The 27,266-nt window shown below is 48.7% G+C and overlaps 1 long non-coding RNA gene and 1 pseudogene across 2 annotated transcripts; one reads left to right on the top strand and one right to left on the bottom strand.

Moving 5' to 3' along the window:
* Positions 1-27,266, bottom strand: part of LOC119516030 — a 600,140-nt pseudogene that overhangs the window by 415,120 nt on the left and 157,754 nt on the right.
* LOC119515710 lies at positions 14,615-22,874 on the top strand. Of its 2 annotated transcripts, none has more exons than XR_005213125.1 (3): positions 14,615-15,187; positions 20,276-20,538; positions 22,382-22,874. It is a non-coding gene; the product is annotated as an uncharacterized LOC119515710 (long non-coding RNA). The 2 variants fall into 2 exon arrangements; XR_005213126.1 differs by lacking the exon at positions 14,615-15,187 and adding an exon at positions 19,841-20,092.

The raw sequence follows: 27,266 nt of genomic DNA, 5'->3' as shown, positions 1-27,266 counted from the left end.
GGGGTTTATTTGGTTACAGAGTTACAGTCTTAAGGCCATAAAGGGTCCAAGATAACACATCAACAATCGGGTACCTTCACTGGAGGATGGCCAATGGTGTCCAGAAAACCTCTGTTAGATGGGAAGGCACGTGGCTGGCATCTGTTCCAAGTTCTGGTTTCAAAATGGCTTTCTCCTAGGATGTTCCTCTCTAGGCTGCAGTTCCTCAAAAATGTCACTCTTAGTTGCACTTGGAATATTTGTCCTTGCTCAGCTTCTCTGAAGCAACAGTCTGCTTTCAATGGCCATCTGCAAAATGTCTCTCATCTGCAGCTCCTGTGCTTTCTTCAAGTGTTTCTCTTGGCTATAGCTCCTCTTCAAAACATCACTCACAGCTGCACTGAGTTCCCTCTGCCTGTCAGTTCATTTATATGGCTCCACTGATCAAGTTAGACCCACCCAGAATGAGCAGAGCAACACCTCCATGGATATTACCCAATCTGAGTCATCACCCACAGCTGGGTGGGGCACATTGCAAAGAAACACTCAAAGAATTACAATCTAATCAACACTTGTAACATCTGCCCACACAAGATTACATCAAAGATAATGGCATTTGGGGGACACAATATCTTCAAACTGGCACAGGCTCAAAAAGCTTATTTGGGATATTTTTATAAGAACTGGTTGGGTAAGAAATTGAGTGTGACACTGGTGGGGTTTTCTAACAAAACCTGGTACTTTAAAGAAGTAATCAACACACAGACCTCTAGAGGCTATCTTGGCTGATTTCTATAACAAGGGCTTCCATGGTCTTTCCCTCACGGTGTCTCTTGTGGATCCATGGCCATGCCCAGCTCCTTGGGCTGGTGCTTAAAAGCTGTTCTGCACAGATCCTGGCCCTGATGAGTATCCTGGACTCTCAGTGGCTTCTAGCTGCACCACACCTAACAAATTTATACAGGGTTTCCTTGATTGGAGGGAGAGTTTTCATCAGCAGCCAGTGGCAGCTGCAGAGATCAACTTGGGATTGACAATGGGGTAAAGAAGTGGTCATTTAAGCCAGGCTGCCTCCTGTTCCCACCTGTAGGAGCCCCTCTGCAGAGACCCTATCTCAGGAGCATATCTGTTCCTCCTCATTCAAGTATCCCCAACCCTGGCTCCCTTCTCAATCCTGTATGGCTTCACACTAGACCTGTTGGGGTATCCTCACAATGATCCAAGGTTTATCTCCCATGGGTCACACCACGATTGGGGCCATATCTGTCATCAGCTTGCTCTCCTTGCCTCTTGGTCTTCCATTGGTTAGGGATGGAGGGTGACAGAGACTTAAATAACCTTGGTAACGAGCCACCACCTGTCTTCAGTGGAAGCTCTGCCTCAGGCTTCAGTGTGTGCATGTTTTTTCCACTGGCAGCTAGCTTTCTAGACCTGGCCAGGGATGTACTCTTAATGCCCAGAACACTGTCATGGATCCTTGGATCAAGGGAGCTAATAGGCAGTGCAAGCACTGACTGCCCACAGATACCAGGGCCCTCTTGTCTGGGAGACCACTCATGCCCACCCTTGTCTGTCTACCACTGTTTACAAAACTTTTCCCCTACACCTCTGGGGGATGTATAGGTCATTGAATTCTACCACCAGACCCCTCATTATAAGACCCTGCATATCAACTGCTCACATCCATAGCTCTTGATCCTTCCTAGTTAGGAAAGGGGAGCTAAGTCTCACCTCTGACAGGATCCCTGGTTGTGGTTTATCTACAAAACATTGCTTTCTAAGACCCATGACTGACATTCTGGATTTTCTCCAGAGTTGTGGTGAAGGAATGTCTTCCTTCTCCTCCGAAGCTGGGTCCTGAGTGCTCAGAATTCCAAGTACCCTGAACCTGCCTGTTTCCTCCAAACATGTTACTCCCTAGAAACTGGCTGTGTCCCTGGTTCCTGAAGCCTCAGATAAAGCTCATTCTCTGCACCACTAGCATTGGCAGAACAAGCCACTGCACCCAACCCCACAAACCTCATTTGAGCACATGGAGGCCAGGTTGGTGGAGCCACCTCAGCTCCAGCAGAGTCTGTGGTGACACAAGGCACAGAAGAAAGACCACATTACAGCCAGAGCAGTGGGATCCGGGCCATCTGCTTGGAGGGAATGAGGGTGTGTACTGGGAACATTGTGGAGGGGATTCTGGTAGCACCTTAGGTGGATCAGAGCCACCTCCTGGATTCTCACCTCCTGGCTGAGTTAGAGCACCAGGGATGTCAGCACCTGCTTAGTACATAAGTCCCTGGATAAGCTTCTGGGGTCTCTCATGCCCAATGAGATTAAGGAGAGATGAATGAACCAAGAGGAGATATGTGAACCTACAGATGGTGTCTGAACCTAGAGGTGTCTAGAAGTTGCAGCAGCCACAGTGGAAACGATATATTTCTGTTCAAGTGCCCCCCTCTTGCAACTGTGATGGACTTGAGTCAGCACTAGGCTCTGTTTGAGGCTCTATGGTGGCCTTGGGCATGAGAGGAGAGTGGCAGCTGCTTTGGAAGGCAGGTGGACCATAGGCGTCCTTAGAGTCTGGGGCATGAAGCTGTGAGATGCATGAATCACAGCTATGGTTCTTGACCTTCTTGCCACCCAACATGCTCCGAATATTTGTTTCTTGCAGCTGCTGTAACCAAATTCCATAAACTTAGTTGCTCAAGACCAATAAATTTATTGTGTTACAGCTCTCCAGAATTCCAAAATGAGACAGTCAGCAGGGCTGTCCTCTCCCCAGAAGCCTCAGGGGATTATCCATTGCCTTGACTTTTCTGGCTTCTAGAGGTGCATTCCTCAGCCTCAGGTCCCTTCCTCCATATTCAGAGCCAGTGGGGTAGCATCACTCTCTGACTAGGCTTCCTATTGCTTTTGTCATCACAAAGTCTTATCATCTCCATCAAATCTCCTCTCCTTCCATCCTATAAGGATATTTGTGATTGCATTGGGTTTATCCAGATAGTTGAGGATAATTTCCCCATATCAAGATCCTTAAATTAAATCACATCTGCAGTTTTACACACAATTACACACACTTGCACATACCCACTTACACTGATACATACTCTCACACTGTCATTGACATATAATCGTGCTCTCACATTCTCTAACACACTCATGTTTACAAACCATCATATTCATTCACACAGACAAATGCTTACACATTCACTCTTAAATGTGCAAGTGTGCTGCTTGGAAGTGGCAGAACCAAGAACTCCCTGAATGTTGGAAAGATAGAGATCTCCAAATTTAGCCAATGCTTGATTACATCTATCAAATTGGTTATCAAGTCTGGCAAATATCTTTCACCAAACTCTGGTATCCTCAGCCTCCTCTGAAAGGTGTGCCATATCATGGGTTTGGGGGCTGAGCCTGAGCCCAGCACCTGTGTCTCTGATCCCTGTCCTGTCCACAACCTTGGGGCCCACCTATGCATAAAGACTTTGTCCAACCCCCACAAAACCTCTTACAGCCCAACCCAGGGCCCTTCTTAGACAGACCTGAGAAGAGTTTTCTCACTTGGGACTGTTTGGGCAAGTAATTCTGGGTTCCGGTTAACCAAAGGGGCCTCAGACTGGGGTGTAAAAGGTCTGGCTAGGATCATCCAGTGCAGGGGCCCTCGTTGCTTTGATCTTGGGGACTGTTGGATAATTGGAAGGGAGTTGTTGTATGGGGACCTGAAAACCCAGCCCAGAGAGGGGTCCTGGTCTTGCTCCTGGTTCCTAACCACCGTGAATCTTTGGACTCTTCACCAGCATTCTGAGGTTCTGAGTTTAGAGAAATGATCCTTTTCCTACATAAGAAATAGTATTTGCATTTCCCAGCACCTACATCAGCTTTGCTTCAGGTTTTTGCCTGCAAGAGAACTGCATTTTTCTCCCATTGAGGAAGATATGAGCAAGCTCCTCTCTCAGATGCGACCCCACGAATCATTGTAGATGTCTAGAAGATGTGGGTAGGTGAGAAGGAACAGCCCTCTGCATTGATAATAAAGCCATCTGCTTAGGTTGTATGTTCCTCCACTCTTGCTGGGCACCAGGGGCTTCCCTATTGGAGAATGTGTGGTCTAGCAGGCTACAGATGGCCAGTCAAGGGGCATGACCTGGTTAGTATGCCCAGAGACAATCACCCTAAAGACCTGGGGTGGGTGGGGGTTCAAGCAGAGACTGAGGGAGAGCCATGAGGTGTCTCCCTACTGTGTGATGGACTGGGATGGTGTGATGCCCACCCCACCCCACCCCTACATTGGCCATCTGGAGAATCAACTTCATCCAAGGCTCCAGCTGGGGTCTTCTCTCTGAGGCCCAGGAGGCTCATAGTCAGGGAAGCAGCTGCTCCACCTCTGTGGGGAGGGGTATGTCCACTGCACTCAACTGAGAGATTGCCTTCTGCAATGAAAGATGTCTCATCCAATCAGTTGAAGACTTTTCAAGACCATGTGCTTATTTCAGCAGTCATAAGAGAGAAATTTCATCTCTACTTCAGCCAACCAGCTTCTCCCAGGGAATTTATCAAAAACCTTCATCAGAGTTCCCAGCTTGCAGCCTGCCTTACAGAATTTGGATTCATGCATTCACATAGTTGTCTGAGAGAATCTTATAAAATATCATACATTTAGAGCTATCTCCTTTTGGTGCTGTTTCGTTATAGAACCCTGACTAGGTCTCATAGAGGCCTTCAACTGATTGGAGGAGACTTCTCTCATTGCTGAAGACAATCTCCTTACCTGGTCATAGATGTAATCAGTGATAGATGCAACCAACATAGTGATGACTTAAATCCACAAAATATCTTCACAGTCACTATCAGGCTAGTGCTTGCTTGACCAAGCAACTAGGCACCATAATATCATGAGTTAACCCATGAACTTATGCATCACAGAAACTGAGACAAGGGCATTGAGGGCTGAGTCAAAGGTAGGCATATGCTTTGGGCCAATCTGAGGATTTTAAATCCTTAATATGATTAATTTCATTTTTGCCAAGTTGTAGCCTGGAAGGGAAAAGAAAAGAAAGAACCACTTAAGTAATATTTACCAGCAAAATAGAAGTGAACATAGAGAAAGAGGAGGAGAAAGTTTATTCAATGTTTCAATAAATATGTATTAAGCACCACAAAAAAATATCTCCCAGATCTCAGATGGGTGTGAATGTACAAGCACCATTAGCATGTCAGGCATGCAGGACCTGGGTTTCCCCAGATGCAGTGTTGTTGGAGGACAGCAGCTGTGGGCAGGACTTGGGATGAGGCTGCAGTGGAGGGTTCCTGGGGCTTAGGAGAGGAGAGGCTGACAAGGTGACATGTCCCAGAGTGATAACCTCAAGCTACTATTTGGGAAAGAGTCATGAGGATTGATGACTGTTAATGTGAGGTTTCGTGGCTGGTTGATGAGACTTACATGTCCCCTAACAGTGAAGAAGTCTTCAGCTGTCATGAATCCTATCACTTCTTCTCTCCAGATGAGCACTCAGCTGCCCTTAAGATTCTAGTCTGGCTTTGAGGGTTTAGTGCATGGGCTGGGGTTCTAGGTAAGGCATGCAATTTATAGGTGAGGTGATCCAGAATCTGATGAGGTGATCAGGCACCTGATTATATGAGCCAGATCTGAGTGAAGTGATGTGGATTCTGGGTGAGGAAAGCTGGGCTCAGGTGAGGAGATCCAGGTTGTGAGTGAGATGACCCAGGCTCTCTGTGAGGTAAGCCAGACTCTGAGTAAGAGTAATCAGGCTGAGGAGGAGGTGAGTGCAGTTTTGAGAGAGATGATTGGGGCCATCCATGTGTGACATACCAGGGGATGAGGTAATCTAGGCTCTAGTGACAGGATTTGGGCTCTGGGAGAGGTGAGCTGTGTAGGGCTCTGAGTGCCTGCAGCTGGGCATCCTGGAGAGCCCTGGATATATGGGAGGGAGATTCTGCTTATCTTTAGAAATGGATCCCTCTTCCTGGCTCTACTTCACAAAGGTTCTGCCTCCTCTTTTGAGTGGGAGCTGGGATGGTTTCCCAAGTTTGGAAGGGCTGGCATATAGCATCCTTGATTTTTAGCAGCTCTGGCCTGTGTCTAAAGTATTCAATTATAACTGTGAATAAGTTAGTTAACATATTTAGGGAGTTTATTTGAGCAGTTTATAACTCATGAATCATTCAACATTGACTTGGAAAGTGGTTCCACTGAGGAGGTGGAAAGGGGGAGCTTAAACAGAGCAGAAGCAGTGGAAGCAAGTGAGGAAATGTTCCATTATGTGAAGCAGCCTCACAAAGTGGGGAGCAGCTGTACCTTGAGTAGTAGTGTAGGGTGCTCACCATTCTGAAAAGCTGTCTGGGTTGGTGTCCAGCATCTTTGCCTGGAGTCCACGTACAGACCAGGTGGCTGGGCAGGGAGCACAACACCTGCATTTTCATTTCAGCTCTCTCTCTTGCTGGAGAGGTCTGGTCCAGGCTGCTGTGGTGCAAGCCTGTCCAGAAAACCGCACTCCTGCCCCATTGGTTCAGGGCTGCTGGGTGAGGGGCTGGACCTGGCTTCTGAGCCACTGTTGCCATGAGCCAGGAGTGAGGAACACCATGCACAGGCTCCTGGTGTTGAGAGTGTCCCTTGGTGTCCAAGGCCACTACCCTAAGGACATGAGGGAGATTTCCTCCCACTGTGTTCCCCAGTGTCGGGGTGACCTGTCTGGGAACAGACTGAAGATAGGGGAGTATCCACAGTGTTACCTCATGGTTGTCTCTGGGGCAGGGGCCATGGGGAGCAGGGTTTGGGGAAGGGCACAGAGCTGTTCTCCCTGAACTTTATACAAGTGACTCAATGGGGAGAACGTAGGGGACATCCCATATCTTCTGCCTGATGTACTGTTTGTCTGGTATCCTCTGGGCCTCTGGGTGGTGACGCTGGTCCAGGGTCCAACTCTGGCTGTGTCATTTTTCAGTCACACAACACACACAGACTTGAGAGGGCAGGTCTGGGGATTCCCAGGTATCCTGATCCCCACCCACTCTCAGGCTGGGTGCAGTCTTGTTGCCTGGGTGGCCCCAGGCTAGTTCTCCACCCGATGCCTGGTTGTGCTTGGGGCTGTCAGAGACTGGCCCGAGGCTGCCTGGCTGTGCAGGATGAGAGTTGGGCCTGGAGCCCAACCCTGGGTATATAGGGGCTGGGGTCCATCAACCTGCTTTCAGTGCTTGGCAAGTGGATGAGCAGGAGGGGTCTCCATCAGTGGAGTCTAACCCAGCAGGGACAGCCTGGCCAGGTGAGTCTGTGCTTCCCTCAGAGGCCCCTGCTCTGGCTTCTCTGGGGGCTTCACAGGGATCAGAGCCCAGGCCTTGGCCTCTGAGACACAAAGGCCAGATGGATCCTGATTCTGGTGACCCTCTTTGTGTAGCTTCAGGCCACAAAGATCAGTGTCCAGAACCTGCCCCCAATTCAGCAGGATGCATCCTGTAGGCTCAGACACCCGATAACCCAACTGGGGCATGGGATATTTTGGGGGCCATGGGTTCTCTCTGGGGTCTCCCTAGAACTCAGGGAAAAATAGCTCTTGTTTTCCAAGGGTCTTTAGTGATGAGGTCAAGGAAAGTGTGGGCTAAGGTGGCTGTTAGTATAGGGGTGTAGGGGCTGTTAGTGCAGGAGGTGTGGGGGCTCTAATTGCAGGGGTATGGCAGGAGGATATCCCCGGGAGAAGCAGACCCCAGAGGCAAAGGCTGACCCTGGGAATTAAGACAAAGTGCTGAGAGGAGAGTGTGAGGATGCTCCATATTCTGGGGTCTCTTACTCAGAGCCCATGGAGACCTCTCTGGGTGGTTGGTCACCCCCTTGCCTCCCTTGGTCTCAGGGCTTCCATGTAACAATGTCAGGGCACCATGAGTGGCCAGCCAGTGTCTTTCATTTTGGAATCCAGCCCCATAGGGAATGCATTCTGAGAGCGATTGGTTAAGGCCCCTTCCTCCCCTCCCCTGTGCTTGGTCACTCTGGGCCATTTATCTTCATAAGAAGGAAGGCAGAGGAGGGCACAGAGGCTCACCTGGAGGGTGAGGAAGGGGCACTCCAGCCCTGGGAGTGCTCCTTATTCTGTGAAGGGCATAGCTAAATGGGGGCTCCAGCCTTGATCCCACCTGAGCACACTCACTGGCTCTACCTCAGGGCTAAGATATGGCACACTTTCTCTAGCTACTGTCCCTGTGCAGTGTTCTTGAGTGTATCACCTCCCCCACAACCCACCTGGAATTGTACCACTGCAGTGATCAGAGACCTCAGTAGTTCTCTACCCATGCTGAGGGCCTCCTGCAGCCCTGATGGTGACTCTGTGCAGCTTCTGTCACAATCTTGGCTCCTGCAGCACCTGGAGCAGTTGTAGGGGACACCAATGGGAGGCTCAGGTTTGGGGAGACCCAGGTACAGGGAAGGCCCAGGTACAGGATATGCCCAGGCTCAGGGAATGCCCATGGGAGTCTCAGCTTACTTCCAGGTTTGTGTTTCTCTTTTTGGTTATCAATGAGGTGTGCCTGTCCTTTTGCCTCTGCACCCTGCAAAGGCCTGGAGGGCATCTGCTGTGTGTGGTTTATGTGTTGATGAGTACTGCTGTCCTAGCCCCCAGACACTCAAAGGCAGCATATCCCCTATGAGCCCTGGTGGGGTTTTTGGAAAGGGCTGTGTCACCGTGGGAGTAGCAATAACCACTACTACAATCTTGCCACAGTGACACAGCTCCTCACACAATCCTCCTGTCATGAGTGAGATCCTGGCTGCCTGGTTCAGTTCTCTGTAGAGAACATTCTGACTTCCCAGTGGGCATTTGGTCTCAAGGTTACTTGGGGATGACCCTGACCCAGACCTCCAGGTTTGAAGAGATGGCTTTTTACAGGATTCCTTGCCCTCTGAGTAACATGTGGGATCCAGGCTTGGTCTAGGAGATGAGGTTTGATGGTGAGCAGGAGATGTCTGTCCCTCTCCCTTCTGCAGCACTTACTCTCCATTGGAGGCTGCTCTGGACTCGGGGGTTTGTTGATGGGGTTTGCCTGGCAATGGTGGAGACAGCCTTTTATTTGTCCCTGTCCAGGTTGGGCTTTCAATTCTCCAGTTGTTTCCATTCTGCTGTCTTTAACCATCCCTGAGTTTTGCCCTGTTCCCCAGAGTGGCTGTCTCCAGCAGGGTGGACAAGGAGCTAGGGAGGGTCCAGCACCAACTTTATGTCATATCTGTTGGGATGTCTGACTGTGGCTTTGGGATCAAATCTGTAAATTCAATTGACCAGCACTGGTGATGGGCTGACTTAATCTTGATGGACCATCTTTTGTTTCTCTTCATCTGAGGGCAAAAACTGTGGCCAGACAGACATGTGTCCACATTTCCCAGCCTGAACAAGGGTTGCAGGAGTTCCTTGCCTCACAGCCAGTGCCTCTCCTCCTAAGTCTTGAGGGTCCTATGTTGGGAGCAACACAAATGTTTCCATGTCCTGGACATTGCTGGAGTTATGCGTTCCTTGATGATTCTCATTTCTGTGCTCTGAGGAGCTTCCTTCTCAGAGATGATTTTAAAGCATCCCCATGGAGCATCTCATTGCCTTTTCCATGCTCATGCTGCCAGGTGTCCTCTTGACCCCAGCTACCTGCAGCCTGCAGGTCTGTCTTCCTGGGGTCAGAAGCTCCACCCAGCAGTTGCTAGGAGGTCATCCAAAGGGTACCCATCCGGCCTAATGTGATCAGGAATCCAAACCTGCAGCTGCCCCACTGCCTTCAGTTGTTGAGCAGTGGGACTCAGTCCATCCCAAGGCCAGCCAAGCTCTCCACCAGCCTCTGTAGACAAATGCACAGGTTAACCTCCTGTGCTGGGGTGAGGCTTGGCCTCCAGCATGTTAGCTCTGCCCATTGGGGTGAGAGCGCTGCCCCGGCAGCTTGGGGGAGGTGCTTGCCTATCAGTGGCAGGTTGGAGAGCCAGTTGCTTGTCTTTGATGGTAACAGAGTGGGCTCATCATTATAAGAGTTCTGTCTGGCCTGGGCATTGACTTGGTTAATGCTTAGCTGCTCTTCATGGGTGGGTCAGTTTTAATACTCTATTTATGAGGTGGTTTCAGTTCTTTTAGAAAATGATGCTGACTTTGAACATCGTGGGGATTAAAACTTTGAGTTCTCCAAGGTTATCAATTATATGATCCATGGACTTTAAAATTATCCCCCAAAGGCAAAACAAAACAAAGCAGAGAAAAAGAAAACACACTAAGAATGCAAGCAAAATTTCTCTACTGTTTAAGGGAGTCAGTAGACTCTCAAATCCTGAAATCAGAAAGGATGTAAAGATATAGTTATTAAGGGGACAATACTTGATGGCCACTTCTATTTCTTCCAGCATTAGGGATGCTGATTTTATTTTTTTGACTATTAGAGAAGTTGTGTTTTTATAGAACAATCATGCATAAAATACAGGACACTGATACACCTCCCCACCACCAACACTTTGCTTTGGTGTGCGACACTTGTTACAATGGATGATAGCACATTATAATTGTAATATTGATTATAGAGTCAGTTTTTATACAGTGGATAAATATTAGGAGCACATGCAAATTTTTCAGAAGTAAGACCATAGTGCTGGATATGACTGCTTATGGGGTGTCTGACAATGATCAAGTGAAAAGGAAGTTGTATTAGTAAAGGTTCTCTCAGGAAACAGAACTGACAGGAGACCTATCTATCAATCTATAGATAGAAAGAAGCACATATTATGTAAATATTATGACATTTATTATAGGAATTGGCTCATGTGACTGTGGGGATGGACAGGTCCAAATTCTGTTGGACTTGATGAGGGGAGTGGGGCTCTGGGTGAGCAAAGCAGGGCTCTGAGTGCCAGCAGCTGGACACTCTGGTGAGCCCTGAAAATCTGGGAGGGAGATTCTGCTCATCTTCAGAACTGGATCCCACTTCCTGGCTCTTCTTCCCGAAGGTTTTGCCTCATCTGTTGTGTGAGAATAGGGGCAATTTCCTAGGTTTGGAAGGGCTGGCATACAACCTTCTTGATTTTTAGCAGCTCTGGCCTGTGTCTAAAGTATTCATTTAAAGCTGCTAGTAAATTAGTCTACATATTTAGGGAGTTTATTTGAGCAGTTTATAAATCATGGATCAGTCAGCATTCAATTTGTCTGTGAAATGACGCTTCACTGAGAGGGTGGAAAGGGGAGCTTAAATAGAGCAGAAGCAGTGGAATCCAGTGAGGAAATGTTCTCCTTGGATGATGTTTCCATTTTATGTGAAGTGGCCTTACAAAGTGGGGAGCAGATGAACATTGAGGAATAGTGTGGGGTGCTCTTAATTTCTGATAAGCTGTCTGGTTTGGGGTCCAGCATCCATGCCTGGAGCCCATGTCCAGAGCAGGCAGCCTGGGCAGGGAGCACTGCACCTGCATTTTTACTTCTTGCTCTGCCTGTTGCAGGAGAGGTCTGGCCAATGCTGGTGTGGTGCAAGCCTGCCCAGGAGACCATGCTCCTGACCCTACTGGTCCAGGGCTGTTGGGTGAGGGGCCAAATCTGGCTGCTCAGCCACTAATGCCATGAGCCCATGACTGAGGAAGGCTATGCACAGGCTCCCAGTGTTGAGAGCATCCCTTGGTGGCTGAGGCCACTGCCTAAGCACATGAGGGAGATCCTTCCCACTGTGTCCTCCAGTGTCAGCAGGTTACCTGTCTGGGAACAGAGCAAAAGCCAGGGAAGTGTCCATGGGGGCACAGCATGTGCATCACTCGGGGAGGGGAGGGGTGGGAATGTGGTGTGGTGGTTAAAGAGGTACACAGAGCTGTTCCCCTTGAACTCTGCACAATTGACTCGGGTTGGAGTGGGGGAGAAGGGAGAGGTGCCCCATATCTTTTGCCTGGGGTTGCTGTGTCTCCAATAGCCCCTGGGCCTCTGGGCCTCTAGGTTGTGACTCTGTAATGTTCTTGATTCACATGACACATGCAGACTTTGAGGGTCCTGGGCAGGTCTGGGGAGTCCCAGACGTCCTGATCACCACTCCCTCACAGACTGTGTGAGTCTTGTTGCCCCATAGTGCCTGGGCTCTGTGATGAATGGCCCAGGGTGCTTCCTGGCTCTGTAGGGTGGGAGGTGGGCCCTGAGCCCCACCATGGGCAACAGGGGCTGGGCCCCATCAAGCTGCTTTCAGGGCTTGGCAAGTGAATGAGCAGGAGGGGCCTCCAACAGTAGGTTCTAACCCAGCAGGGTCTGCCTGGGCAGGTGAGGCTGTGCTTCCCTTGGAGGCCCCTGCTCTGGCTTCTCTGGAGGCTTCACAGGAACCAGAGCCCAGGCCTTGGCCTCTGAGACCCAGAGGCCAGATGGATCCTGAGGCTGGTGTGCTCCATTGTGCAGCTTCACGTCACAAAAGTCAGTTTGCAGCCCCACCGCCCATTGCAGCATCATGCATTGGAAAGGCTCAGACTTCCTAGACCCAAACTGTGGCATGGGAAACAGTGGGGGCCATGATGTCTCTCTGGGGTCTCCCTGGAACTCAGGGGAAAATATGTCCTGCTTTCCAAGGGCCTGGACTGAGAAGGCCATGGTAGGTGTGGTCTGTTAGTGCAGGAGTGTGGGCAGTGTGGGGGCCATTAGTGCAGGAGGTATGGGGTTGTAAGTGCAGGTGTGTGGCAGGATGGTACCCCTGGAAGAAGCAGACCCCAGATTCAGAGGCTGACCCTGGGGAGCAAGACAAAGTGCTGTGAGGATCTTGTGAGTTTGGCTCAGTATTCTGGGGTTTTCTTGCTTGGAGCCCATGGAGACCTCTCTGGGTAGGTGGTTGCCAACTTGCCTGCCTTTGTCCAGGGGCTCCCACTGAACCATGTTAAGGTGCCATCTGCAGCCAGTCATATCTGTCCAGTTTGGAATTCAGCCCCATGGGGAAGGCATTTTTAGGGGACATTGGTTAAGGCCCCCACCTTCCCTCCCCTATGCATGGTCATTCTGGGTCCCTTTATCCTCCCAAGTTGGAAGGCAGAGGAGGGCGCAGAGTCTGACCGGGAGGGTGAGGAGGGATGAGGAGGGGGCACTCCAGCCCTGGGAGCACTCCTTATTCTGTGAACAGCATAGCTAAATGGGGGCTCCAGTCTTTGCCCCATCTGAGCACACTTGCTGGCTCTACCTCAGGGCTAAGGTGCAGGTCACTCTCACTGGATACTGTCCCTGTGCTGTGTTCCTGAGTGCATCACCTCCCCCACAACCCACCTAGAATTGCACCACTGCAGTGATCAGAGACCTCGGCATTTCTCTAATCACTGAGGCTGTCCTGCAGCCCTGGTGGTGACACTGTGCAGCCTCTTTCCCAATCTCAGCTCCTGCAGCACCTGGGGAAGTGTAGGAGTGGCCAATGTAAGGCTCAGGTGTGGGGAGGCCCAGGTGTAGGGGAGGCCCAGGTGCAGGGGATGCCCAGGCATAGTTGATGCCCATGGGAGGCCCAGCTTGCTTCCAGGTTTGTGTTCCTCTTTTTGGTTATAATCAATGAGGCATGCCAGTCATTTTGTCTCTGTACTCTGTCTCCCCAGGGAGGGCGTTTAGGTTGAATGCTGTATGCAGTTTATGTGTTGACAGGTACCACTGTCCTTGCCCCCTGATGTTCACATGCAGCATGTCCCCTGTGATCCCCAGTGGGACTTTTGGACAGGACTGTGTCACTGTGGTGATTGCACATATCATCACTACAATATTGCCACAGTGACACAGCTCCACATAGAATCCTCCCATCCTGGGCGTGATCCTGGGTGCCTGGTAATGTCTCAGCCCGCCCTGCTGGATCAAGGACAGCTCTGCATAGAACATTCTGACTTTCCAGTGGGCATTTGGTATCAAGACGATTTGGGGAAGACCTTTACCCAGACTTCCAGGTTTCAAGAGTCAGCTGTTCACAGGGCTCCTTGCCCTCTTCCTTCCCCAGGAGGGAGTCTAGGTTGAATGCTGTGTGTAGTTTATCTGTTGACAGGTATGGCTGTCCTTGCCACCAAATGCTGAAATGGAGCATGTGCCCTGTGAGCTGTGGTGGGGCTTTTGGATGGGGCTGTGTCACCGTGGTGGTGCAGTCACCATAACTGCCACCACAATAGTGTCACAATGACACAGCTCCTCACACAATCCTCCTGTCATGGGTGAGATCCTGGCTGCCTGGTTCAGTTCCAACCCACCCTTGCTGGCTTGGGGACAGCTCTGCAGAGAGCATTCTGAATTCCATTGTGCATTTGGTTTCAAGGTTATTTGGGGATGACCCTGACCCAGACCTCCAGGTTTGAAGAGACAGCTGTTTATAGGCTCCTTGCCCTCTGAGTGGTGTGGGGGGCCCATGCTTGGTCTTCAAGATGGGGCTTGGTGGTCAGCAAGAGATGGCTGGGAGACTCCTCTGGGCACCTGGAGGTTTGTATGCTGGGGTTTGTCTTGCGGTGGTTGGGACCAGCCTTTTACTTGTCCTGGTCCAGATGGGGCTTTCAATTCTCCAGTTGTTTCCATTCTGCTCTCTGTAACTGTCTGAGTTCTGCCCTGTTCCCCAGAGTGACTGAACTCTAGCATTGGTGAACAAGGAGCCAGGAAAGTTCTGGCATCTCCTTTTTGTAGTATCTGTTGGGATTGCTGACTGTGGTTTTGGAATTAAACCTGCAAGTCCAATTTGACCGGCACCAGCAATTGGCTGACTTAATCTTGATGGACCATTTTTTGTTTCTCTTTGTCAGAGGGCAAAACTGTGGCCAGACAGATGTGTTCACTTTTCCCCAGCCCTCGCAAAGGTTTCAGAAGTTCCTTGCTTCATGGCCAATGCCTCTCCTCCCAAGTCTCAAGGGTCCTATGTTGGGAGCAATGCAAGTGTTTCCCTGTCCTGGACATTGCTGGAGATATACTTTCCTTGATGATTTTCATTTCTGTGCTCTGAGTACCTTCCTTTTCAGAGATGATTTTAAAGCATCCCCATGGAGCAGTTCATTGCCATTTTTGTGCTTGTGTTGCCAGATGTCCTCTCAAACCCGGCTGCTTGTGGTCTGCACAGCTGTCCTCCTGGGGTCAGAAGCTGTACTCAGCAGATCAGCTGACCAAGGGGCACTGGTCCTGCCTAATGCAGACAGGGTTCCAAAACTGCAGCTGCCCCACTGTCTTCAGTTGGTGAGCAGTGGGACTGAGTCCATGCTAAGGCTGGCCATGCTCTTCACCTGGCTCTGCTGTCAAATGCACAGGTGAGTCTCCTGTGCTGGGGTGAGCCTGGGCCTCCAGCATGTTAGCTCTGCCCATTGGGGTCAGTGTAAAACCCCAGAGAAGGTGCTTGGGGAAGATCTTGCCTATCAGTGGGGACTTGGAGAGCCAGCTACTCATCTTTGGTGGCAACGGAGTGGGCTCGACATTATATGAGTTCAGTCCAGCCCAGTTGTTAACTTGGTTACTGCTCAGCTGCTTTTCATGGGCAGGAAAGTTTTAAGACTCTATTTGTGTGATGGTTTCAGTTCTTTAAGGAAATGATGTAGACTTTGGGCATCTTGGAGATTAAGTCTTTGAATTCTCGATTATAGGACCCATAGTCTTTAAAATTATCCCCCAAAGGCAAAACAAAACAAAACAGAGAAAAACAAAACCCACTAACAATGCAAGCAAAACTTCTCTATTGTTTAAGAGAGGAGTGTCAACTCCCAAATCCTGAACTCAGAAAAGGATGTAAAGATGTAGTACATTAAGGGGCAAATACTTGATGGCCACTTCTATTTCTTCCAACATTAGGGGTGTTGATTTTTTTTTATTTATTAGAGAAATTGTGTTTTTACAGAACAATCATGCATAAAATATAGGATTCCCATATAGCTCCCCAACACCAACACCTTGCATTGGTGTGGAAATTTTGTTACATTTGTTGATACCCCATTTTTACAATTGTAATGTTAATTATAGCAGTAGTTTTGTTTTTAGTATTACAGTGGTTAAATATTAGGACCACACTCAAATTTTTCAGAAATATGACCATGGTTATGACCACCCGTGAGGTGTCTGACAATGACCAAATGAAATAGAAGGTGTATTAATATAGGTTCTCTGGATAAACAGAACCAACAGGAGACCTATCTGTCTATAGATAGACAGATGTACCCATTATGTAAATATTATGAGATTTATTATAGGAATTGGCTCATGTGACTGGGGGGATGGACAGGGCAAATTGCAAGCTGGGGACTCTGATGAAGGTTTCTGGTGGATTTCCCAGGAGAAACTGGCTGGCTGATATAAGGATGGAAATTCTGACTATTGAAATGATCACTTCCTTTAAGGCCTTCAACTGATTGGAGGAGACTTCCCTCATTGCTGAAAGCAATCTCCTTTCTTGGTTGTAGATGTAATCAGCTATAGATGCAGTCAACATACTGATGATTTAAATGCACAAAATATCCTCACAGTAGCAATCAAGCCAGTGCCTGCTTGGCCAAACAACTGGACATTGTAACCTAGCCAAGTTGACACCTGAAGTTACCCATCACAGAAAGTGAGACAAGGACACTGAGGGCTGAGCTAAGGCCAGACTATGTTTCTGGCCAATCTGAAGATTTCATCTCCTGACTATGATTCATGTGCATTTCTGCAAAGTTGTGGTCTGGAAAGGAAAGGAAAGGAAAGAAGCACTTAAGTAAAAATTGCCAGTGTTTTACAAGTGACTATGGAGAGAGAGAAGAACCTTTATTCATTGTTTCAATAAGCAGGGATTAAGCACCACAAAAAAAATCTCCTAAACCTCAGGCCATGTCTGAATGCACAACCACTGTTCACGTGCCAGACCTTGGGTACCAGGCACTTGTGACCTGGGTTTCTCCAGATAGGGTGTTGCTGGAGGACAGCAGCTATGGTTAGACTTGGGAGGAGTTTCACTGGAGGATCCATGGCTTAGGGAAGGACAGACTGAGAGGGTGACATCTTCCAGAGTGACAATTTTGAGCAGCTGTTTGGGGAAGAGTAATGAGGATCAATGACTACTAATGTGTAGGATGGTGGGGTGATCAACTGGACTTACATGTCTCCTAACAGTGAAATAATCTGCAGCTGTTATGAATCCTATCACCTCCTCACTCCAGATGAGCACCCAGCTGCCCTGATGATGCTTCTGTGTCCTTGGGGGACTTAGTGCATGGGACATTCTTGGGGTGAGGTGATCTGGATGCTGGGCGAGGCAAGCCATGTTCAGGTGAGGAGATGCAGGCTGTGAGTGAGATGACCCAGGCTCTGTCATCAAATCGTGAAGGTTTTGCCTCATCTGTTGTGTGATAATAGGGGTGATTTCCTAGGTTTGGAAGGGCTGGCACACAAACTTCTTGATTTTTAGCAGCTCTGGTCTCTGTCTAAAGTATTCAATTAAAACCACTAATAAATTAGTCTACATATTTAGGGAGTTTATTTGAGCAGTTTATAACTCATGGATCAGTCAACATTCAATTTGCCCATGAAATGACACTTCACTGAGGAGGTGGAAAGGGGGAGCTTAAATAGAGCAGAAGCAGTGGAATCCAGTGAGGAAATGTTCACTTAGTGGATGTTTCTATTTTATGTGGAGCAGCCTTACAAATTGGGGAGCAGCTATATATTGAGTAGCAGTGTGGGTGCTCAATGATAAGCTGTCTGTGTTGGAGTCCAGCATCCTTGCCTGGAGCCCATGTCCAGAGCAGGTGGTCTGGACAGAGAGCACCACTCCTGCATTTTCACTTCCCGCTCTCCCTCTTGCAGGAGAGGTCTGTGCCTGGGACTCTGGGGAGAATGGACCAGGCCATTGCCTGGCTGTGCAGAGTGGGAGGTGGGCCCTGAGTCCCACCCTGGTTGTACTGGGTTGGGCTCCATCAATCTGCTTTCAGGTTTTGGCAAGTGAATGATCAGGACAAGCCTCCATTGGTGGGGTCTAAGCCAGCAGGACATGCCTGGGCAGGGGAGGCTGTGCTTCACTTGGAGGCCTCTGCTCTGGCTTCTTTGGGGGCTTCACAGGGAAGGGACCCCAGGTCTTAGCCTCTGTGACCCAGAGACCAGATTCCCTATTGTGTATCCTCAGGTCACAAAGGCCAGTGTGCAGCCCAGCTCCCCAGTGCAGCCCCATGCAGTGGGCAGGCTCAGACTTCCCAGACCTCAAACTGGGTCATGGGATACAGTGGGGGCCATGGGGTCTCTCTGTGTTCTTCCTGGAACTCAGGGAAAAATAGGTCCAGCTTTCTGAGGGCTTGGATTGAGGATGCCACTGAAAGTGTGGGCTGTGGGCACTGTAAGTGCAGGGAGTATGGAGGCTTTAATTGCAGGAGGTGTGGGGCTGTTAGTGCAGGGGGTGTGGGGATTGTAAATGCAGGGGTGTGGGGACTGAAAGTGCAGGGGCTGTGGGAGCTGTTTGTACAAGGGTTTGTTTAAGCTGCTAGTGAAGGGTTGTGGGGGCTGTTAGTGCAGGGTGTGTGGGAGTTGTTAATGTAAAAGGGTATGTGCAGGGGTGTAGGTGCTGTTAGTGCAGGGGTGTGGGGGCTGTTAGTGCAGGAATGTGTGATGACTATTAGTGCAGGGGCTGTAGGGGCTGGTAGTGCAGCGGGTTGTGGGAGTGGTTAGTGTAGAAGGGTATGGGAGCTGTTAGTTCAGGGGGTGTGGGGGTTGTTAGTGCAGGTCATGTGGGGGCTTTAAATGCAGGGGGTGTAGGGGGTATAAATGCAGGGGAGTGTGGGGGCTGTTAGTGCAGGGATGTGTGGGGGCTGCTAGTGCAGAAATGTGTGGGCTGTTAGTGCAAGGGTGTAGAAGCTGTAAGTGTAGGCAGTGTGAGGGTTGCAAGTGCAGCAGTTGTGGGGGCTGTTAGTGCAGGGGTATGGGGGCTGTTAGGGAAGGGGTGTGGGGACTGTTAGTGCAGGGGTTGTGGGAACAGTTAGTGTGGGAGGGTATGGGGCAATTATTGCAGGGGGTGTGGAAACTGTTAATGCAGGGTTGTGTGTGATGTGTTAGTGCAGAGGGCAGCCCCAAAAGCAACCTCCAGAAAGGGTCTGCAGGCCGATAAGCAAGGAGGGCCTGGGATTCATTCGTGTTTCCTCTTATAAAACTTTCTGGTCTCACAGAAACCATGGCTTATTATTAAAACATTTTAAAAATTAGACCAAAAATACAAAGTAAAAATGAACTAGTGCACAGAATTACTTTTCACAGTTTGGCCTTTTAAATGTACACCATTGTCATCACAGTGTGTGTTCCCTTTGTACCCTTTTACCAGTTGAGAGAATATCCATAAACCTTATCACACATCATTTGTGAACGTAATTGCGAGCATTTGTAGAATATTCCCACTCATGTCCCATCATGTCTCTTTAGGCATTAGCTTGCTTCCAATTTTTTTTAATAATTACAAACAATACTCTGAAGGTGTCTGTTGATAGTGTTTTCTGCATTTTCCTTACGTTTGTGAGCCAGGTGTATTTCTTATGTAACTTGTCTATGTCCTTTGCCTGTTTCTTAAGGGAGTTGCTAATTTTCTTATTCACTTATATGAGTTCTTTGCAGATTAATGGTATAAAACTTTTACATATTGGCTGGATTTTTTTTTTTTTTTTTTTAGTTTCTAATTTTGCTTTTAAATTTTGATGCTTTTTATGTGAAGAATCTTTAAATGTGTTACCTAATTTCATGTTTTGGGATTTGGAATGAAGCCTGTCTGATTTGGGGCAGATTTGGGGGTCTATTTGGAGTATTTTGCTTTGATGTCAGTGTTTTTGCCATAGTGTCAGAGCTCCTGTTAGGGGCAATCTCTTAGAATTTTTTGTTGGATTGGGAGTTAATTTTGAACACAGCTTTTTGTTTCTGTCAAGAAGATAACAGGTTATCATTAGCCTAATTGTTGGAATGAACTATCAATTCCTGGCTTAAGTCCATGTTCAGTTAGATAGAATCTGACTTTCTAGAATTTCATTTATGATTTCCAGCTCCTTATTGAAATATAAATTAGTCGATGTTTCTCTTTTGGGGGGCTTTGTCCTATTTGGATATCTGGGGCTTGAGTCATTAAATGAACCTTCCTAAGTTCTCTGAGTCCTGGAAATAATCTGTTTCATGAACATGTGAAAACTCATCCATAAAACCATCTGAGCCTGAAGTCATCCATGCAGGTAATTATTTGATAATTATTTGATAATCTTATTGCTTTCTTGGGGATCATTGTTCCAGTTGTTTTCCACTTCTTTTTGAGTCAGTTTTGTTAAATTTTATTGCTAAAAAGAACAATTTCATGTTGCCATCATCTAAATTGTCACTATTTTATACTCCTGCATATGATCCATGCTGTGATTAAGTGAGGCAGTGCATCCAGAGCACTTGGAAATGGTGCCCCGTACATGGAAGCAGGTGATCCAGTTTCCAAAAAGCCAGAGGGAGCAGAAGGAGGTCAACATCTCAAGGAGAGGTGATGTGCTATTGGCAGATCCCTGTGGCATCTCCACCTGAGGAAGACCTGCCTTGTAGGGATGGGTCATGAGATGGAACAGGAGAGAGAGAGAGACATCAACTCCTGCCTGAAGAGTTGGTGCTTTGCTCTGCTCCTGCTGCATGGTGACAGGTGGGTGTGCTGGTGAGCATTTCTTGACTGGGATTCTGGTTGCTAAGTAAACTTTAAAGGGGTGGTTGGGGATTGTACACCCGCTCCATGCAAAGCTAGGGGTGGGACAGGTATTTCAGGCATAGTAGGCAAAGATTTCTGAGTGGAGGAATGTGGTAGCAATAGTTTAATAAGATCAGCTCCTGTAAATGGGAATGCAGAGAGCCGGGCACAGCACAAAGTGCCTGATGTGTGTTGTCCCATTTGGTCCTCACCACCGATCCAAGAGGAGAACATTATTATGATTATTATCATTATTACTGTTACTGTTATTATCATTGTTATCTTATTGGGCAGAGGGAGAGGCTGAGGCAGAGGGAGGTGAAGGAATCTGCACAAGATCACTAGCTGGCTGTAGAGCCAGATAAAATCCAGTGAAGGTTTTTAGAACGGAATAACAATTGGATAAATAGATAATTAGTTGATAATTAGAGCTCTATCTGTGAGAAAGGAAAAGGAGACCTGACTTCTGGATGGGGACAGAGAAAGACTTAGAGTGGGCCGAGGCTCAGGGAGTCCAGGGCAGTGGTATACAAGGTAGAGCATGGAAAAGGGGACCAGGTCTTCTGAATTTGCCTCTATCCCATGAGTCCTGGGTCCAGATAGTGTGTACAGAATGGAGGACACTTTATGTCCTGCAATCTGTGGTCAAAGGCAGGACTAGAGGAACAGCATTTGTGTGCTGCTGCCCTTCTGGGACTGTTGCCAGTTGCTCATCATGCTGCCCTGTCAGGACCACCATGAGGTCTGCAGAGAGCAGACTTCTCCCCTCATCTTTTCCAGGTCACCTCCAGAATCTTCTGGAGACGGTGATGAAGCCCTTGAGCTGGGGAGCTCTTGTGTATGTACTAATGGGGCTGGCCACCTCCTGGCAATTCTGGCCTTCCATTGTGGCTCTCCCATGGTCCAAGACTGGTCTGTCTGCTCTATGCTGGGCAATGGGGCCCATCCAAGTGGCTCTGGTGGACAGGCTGGCATTTCTTTCTGAAGTGGTAGCTCCATTTGGGTATGTTCATTCCATCACAGTTGCCCCTGGCAGCCCCTCACTGAATCCCAGCCTGGCAGGTGAACTCACCTTGGACCAGATTCCAGGAAACTTGAGCTAGAGGGAAAAGCCACAGTGCTGGGTCCTGGGACAACATCATCCCCATGGTGGTGAATGGGGTGGCTTCTAGGTTGATGTCTGAGCAGTGAACACACTGCTTACTTTCTAGACTAAGTCAATGACCAGCAAAGCCCTTCCTTTTTATAGGGGTGGTTTTGACGGGAGTAATAGAATGATAATTAGGGAACACCTTCTGGAATATTCCTCCTCCACTTTCCATGTGGAACCCAGCATTTTCAATCTATTCCCTTCCCAGTTACCTCCATTCACCCCTGCAGTTCTCACCTCCTCAAGCCACAGTATAGTGAGATAAGGCTTTTCCTAAACTTTCCATCTCTGGGCTTAAAAACCTTTTAAGGATTTTAAGTGTGCTGATCACCAGAAAGTTTGGAGAAATAGAAGAGATGAACAAAGCCAAGTAGCAACAGTGAAGGGTGACCTTGCACAGAGCAGAGGCCACCAGACATGTGGGCTTTGGTCAGGTCTTTTTATACCTGCGCTCTGTAGAGAAGGTGTGCCCTCCTTGCTTTGAGAAATGGAATAGAAGACATATTTCCTGAAAATGTGTCTTAGAAACCTTGTATACAAACCAGACACATGCATGTACACACACATTCACAGATATACATCACATGGCATTCCATTGTACAAGAGGCAGAGGTTATCTAAGAATAAAAAACATGTCTTTTCTTTTCCAAGAGTCCCAGGATGCTGTGTACTGTGGACGTGGAAGGAGCTCAGTCTTCCCGATTGACAGTGGACAGCACTGCAGTATTATGGATGGTCCAGCCTTCACCCCAGTCCTGGAGTCCTAGATGGCCCTCCCCAGATCTACCCAGCCTTCATCCACTGACACAACTCTGACACACTGGCCCTTGTACTATACCCTGGGCCCACTTGCTTTCTGCAGCCTCAGTCACTGTCACTGGCCCTGGGGCCCGCATGGGCTGTGCCTAGCATTTGTTTCAGAAAGGGTAACCATTCAGACTCCTGGGTCTGAGTCCAGGAGTGCCCAGAGTGCTCTCCCTTGTGGAGGCCCAGAAACACCTCTCAGTGGGTCCTGCCTCCAGGTGGGTGGTAATATGACTGGGCATCAGGCTAAATAAACCTTTGCACCCACTGTATTTGGGGGTCCTGAGTGTCCCTGCAGCCAGTCACCTTTGGCAGCCCTGCAGGGATGCAGTGAGTTCAAATTCAAGGACTTCAGAGCTTATCAAGAAAAAAATGTTACTGTTAGATGTCAGTAGCACACAAGCTATTTATTGGTGATGTTACTTGGACAGGGTTGCAGTAAGGGAAATCAGAAGCTGTGGTGCTAGACAGCCACCAGAAGGGGAAGCATGGCAGGGGAAACTCTGGGGGAGAGGAGAATAGGGGAAAGCTTGTATGCCTAGTAGTGTGGGACCTTGTAAGAGCAGGATTGTATCTTATCAACGGGGAGCAGATGTTGGGTGCAGTTTCATGGGGGTATTGAAATGGCTCAAAATTGCTTATTTGGGATATTTTTAAAAGAACTGGATGGGTAAGAAATTGAGTGTGACATTGGCAGGGTTTTCTAATACAACGAGGTACTCTAAAGAAGTAATCAACACACAGGCCTCTAGAGGCCGTCTTGGCTGATTTCTATAACAAGGGCTTCCATAATCTTTCCCTCACGGTATCTCTTGTGGATCCATGGCCATGCCCAGTTCCTTGGGCTGGTGCTTAAAAGCTGTTCTGCACAGATCCTGGCCCTGATGAGTATCCTGGACTCTCAGTGGCTTCTAGCTGCACCACACCTAACAAATTTATACAGGGTTTCCTTGACTGGGGGGAGAGATTTCATCAACAGCCAGTGGCAGCTGCAGAGATCAACATGGGATTGATAATGGAGTAAAGAAGAGGCCATTTAAGCCAGGGTGCCTCCTGTTCCCACCTGTAGGAGCCCCTCTGTAGAGACCCTATATCAGGAGCATGTCTGTTTTTCCTCGTTCGAGGATTCCCACTCCTGGCTCCCTTCTCAAACCTGTATGGCTTCACACTAGACCTGTTGGGGTATCCTTATAATGATCCAGGATTTATCTCCCATGGGTCACACCTTGAGTGGGGCCATAACTGTCAGGTTGCTCTCCTGGCCTCTTGGGCTTCCATTGGTTAGGGATGGAGGGTGACAGAGACTTAAATAACCTCACTAACCAGCCAACACTTGTCTTCAGTGGAAGGTCTGCCTCAGGCTTGAGGTGTGCATGTTTTTTTCCACTGGCAGGTAGCTTTCTAGAACTGGCCAGGGATATGCTCTTAATGCCCAGAATACTGTCATGGATCCTTGGATCAAGGGAGCTAATAGGCAGTGCAGCATTGAGTGCCCACAGATACCAGGGCCCTCTTGTCTGGGTGACCGCTCATGCCCACTCTTGTCTCTCCACCACTGTTTACAAAACTTTTCCCCTACAACTCTGGGGAATTTATAGGTCATTGAATCCTATCACCAGACCCCTCATTATAAGACCCTGCATATCAACTGTTCACATCCATAGCTCTTGATCCTTCCTAGTTAGGAAAGGGGAGCTAAGTCTCACCTCTGACAGGATCCGTGGTTGTGGTTTAACTGCAAACATTGCTTTCTAGGACCCATGACTGACCTTCTGGGTTTTCTCCGGAGTTGGGGTGAAGGAATGTTTTCCTTCTCCTCCTCTGAAGCTGGCTCCTGATAACTCAGAAGTCCAAGTACCCTGAACATGCCTGTTTCCTCCAAACATGCTACTTCCCAGAAGCTGGCTCTGATCCTGTTTCCTAAAGCCCCAGATAAAGTTCATTCCCTGGAGCACTAGCTTTGGCAGAACAAGCCACCTCACCCAAACCCACAAACCTCATTTGAGCATGTGGAGGCCACATTGGTGGAGCCACCTCAGCTCCAGCAGAGTCTGTGGTGGCACAAGGCACAGAAGAAAGACCACATTACAGCCAGAGCAGTGGGGAGGGCCACCTGCTTGGAGGGAGTGAGGATGTGTCCTGGGGGCATTCTGGAGGGGATTCTGGTAGAACCTTAGGTGAATCAGAGCCACCTTCTGGATTCTCACATCCTGGCTGAGTTAGAGCACCAGGGTTGTCAGCACCTGCTTAGTACATAAGTCCCTGGATAAGCTTCTGGGGTCTCTCATGCCCAATGAGATGATGGAAAGGTGAATGAACCAAGATGAGGTATGTAAACCTAGAGATGGTGTCTGAACCTAGAGGTGTCTAGAAGTTGCAGCAGCCACAGTGGAAATGATGTATTTCCATTCATCAAGTGCCCCCCTCCTGCAATTGTGATGGACTTGAGTCAGCACTAGGCTCTTTTTGAGGCTCCATGATGGCCTTGGGCATAAGAGGAGAGTGGCAGCTGCTTTGGAGGGCAGGTGGAGCAGAGGCCTCCTTAGGGTCTGGGCATGAAGCTGTGAGATGTGTGAGTCACAGCTATGGTTCTTGTCCTTCTTGCCACCCAACATGCTCCCAGTATTAGTTTCTTGCGGCTGCTGTAACCAAATTCCATATACTTAGTTGCTCACGACCAACAAATTTATTCTCTTACAGCTCTCCAGAATTCCAAAATGAGTCAAGGTGTCAACAGGGCTGTCCTCTCCCCAGAATCCTCAGGGGATTATCCATTGCCTTGATTTTTCTGGCTTCTAGAGCTGCATTCCTTAGCCCCGGGTCCCTTCCTCCATCTTCAGAGCCAGTGGTGTAGCATCACTCTCTGACTTTGCTTCCCACTGCTTTTGTCATCACAAAGTCTTATCATCTCCATCAAATCTCCTCTGCTTGCCTCCTATAAGGACACTTGTGATCGCATTGGGTTTACCCAGATAATTCAGGATATTTTCCCCATATCAAGATCCTTAAATTAATCACATCTGCAAAGTTCACTTTCCATATAAGGTAACATTCATAGGTTCCAGGGATTAGGACCTGACGTGTTTGGGAATATTATTTACCTGACAACACTACTCAATAAGTACTTATGAAATTCTTACTATAAGCAGACCCCACTGTCTGGACCACACTGGTAATCACCAGAACTGCAGCTTCCACTGCTTCAATTACAGAACCTGAGCACTGGGAAGTCCCTTGGTGTGCCTCAGTGGAGGGCAGAGGGGTGATGATGCCTCAACCCGGCCCCAGCTTACTCTGCTGGAGCATCCAGACCCAAGCACATCCTTCCCTGCAGGGCCAACTGAAAGAAACTGAGGCTGAGCACTTGAAATGGGGGAGCTCAGCCCCTTCAGCACTCAGACACCTGCCCTGGGTGTTGTTAGAGGCCTCTGCCTGAGCTCCTCCGTCTGACATGGACCTGACAGCTGACACTGCTTCTTCCAGACCCCAATCTTCTGCTACCTGGAGCCCCAATCCCAACCAAGATGGTCATCTGGCCAAGATCATGGCTGCCTTCTTTGGCTTTGTGCAAACATGGCTGGCATGCTCCCTGGAAAGGGAACACTAACTTGCAGCTTACAGAGGGCAACACCCACCACCACCACCCACCCCCCACTCTACACTGGATAGACAGGCCCTTTTCTGAATGTAAGCATCTCAAAACTGACAGAAGTTGTCATTCAACACCATGGTCACTGTAGTCACTGTTGTTCTCATCATGACTCATCACCAGCCCTCCCAAAGCCTTGCCCTCCACTCAGACTTCACCAAAAGCCTCCATCAATGATGAACTTAGCCTTCATGATGTTTCTGTACTCTTTGGATACCCAGGCCCCATTTTCTCCTGGCAAGAAGGTTATCAGTGCACCCCTCACCTCTGTGAGCAACCCCCAACCCCAGAATCCTCTTTTAAGGATCTTGTGCCAATGATTGTACCTGACAGTGTCCTGGGAGGGAAGTGAGGAGATGCTCCAGGGGGCTTACTGAGAATGCTGCATGGGAGACGGTGTAATGGAGTGTGGGTGGTAAAGCACTTCAGCTTCAGCTAACACAGAAGGGCCTTTCTTGCTACTGGTATAGATGGGGGAAGGGAGTACATGAACCCTGAGCCTGCTGCCATGGGGAGAGGGACATGGATGGGCTCCATGGCCTTGGGGGTTGGACACAACATCTGACCAGCTGGAAAGCACCCAGGCAAAGACACCTCAAACCATTCCCCTCCTACCTCTGGGCTACCCTGTTGGGCATGGTCAACTGGAAGCAGGTGAGCCCAAGCAGGTGTGGCACAGAGCAGTGAGGGTGCAGTGTGGATCTGGGGGCAGAGGAGGAAGCTTTCCTTCCTGTGGTCATCTCTAATATCACCCTGACACTCTCCATCCCGAGACCCTGTGCCACTTTCCTTCCTGGCACTTAGAACCACCTGGTGTGCATGCTATACACATACTTCTTCATCAGGCTCACTGACAAGTGTGTCACACACATTCTTGTTCTCTTGGGCTCACTGGCACATTATACATGCACTTATCCTCTTGTAGTCACTGATGTGTGTGTCACACACATATTTTCTTGGGCTTGCTGATATACATTTTGCACATGTAGTTGTTCAGTTGGGCTCACTGACAAGTGTGTCCCATACTTTTTCACTTGGTCTCACTGATGTGCATGTTACACACGCACTTCTTTGCTTGAGCTC

The sequence above is a fragment of the Choloepus didactylus genome, chromosome 19, assembly GCF_015220235.1.
Source record: "Choloepus didactylus isolate mChoDid1 chromosome 19, mChoDid1.pri, whole genome shotgun sequence".
NCBI classification, from domain to species: Eukaryota; Metazoa; Chordata; class Mammalia; order Pilosa; family Megalonychidae; genus Choloepus; species Choloepus didactylus.
Note: the sequence above shows the minus strand (reverse complement) of the source record. Positions and strands in the feature narration are given on the sequence as shown.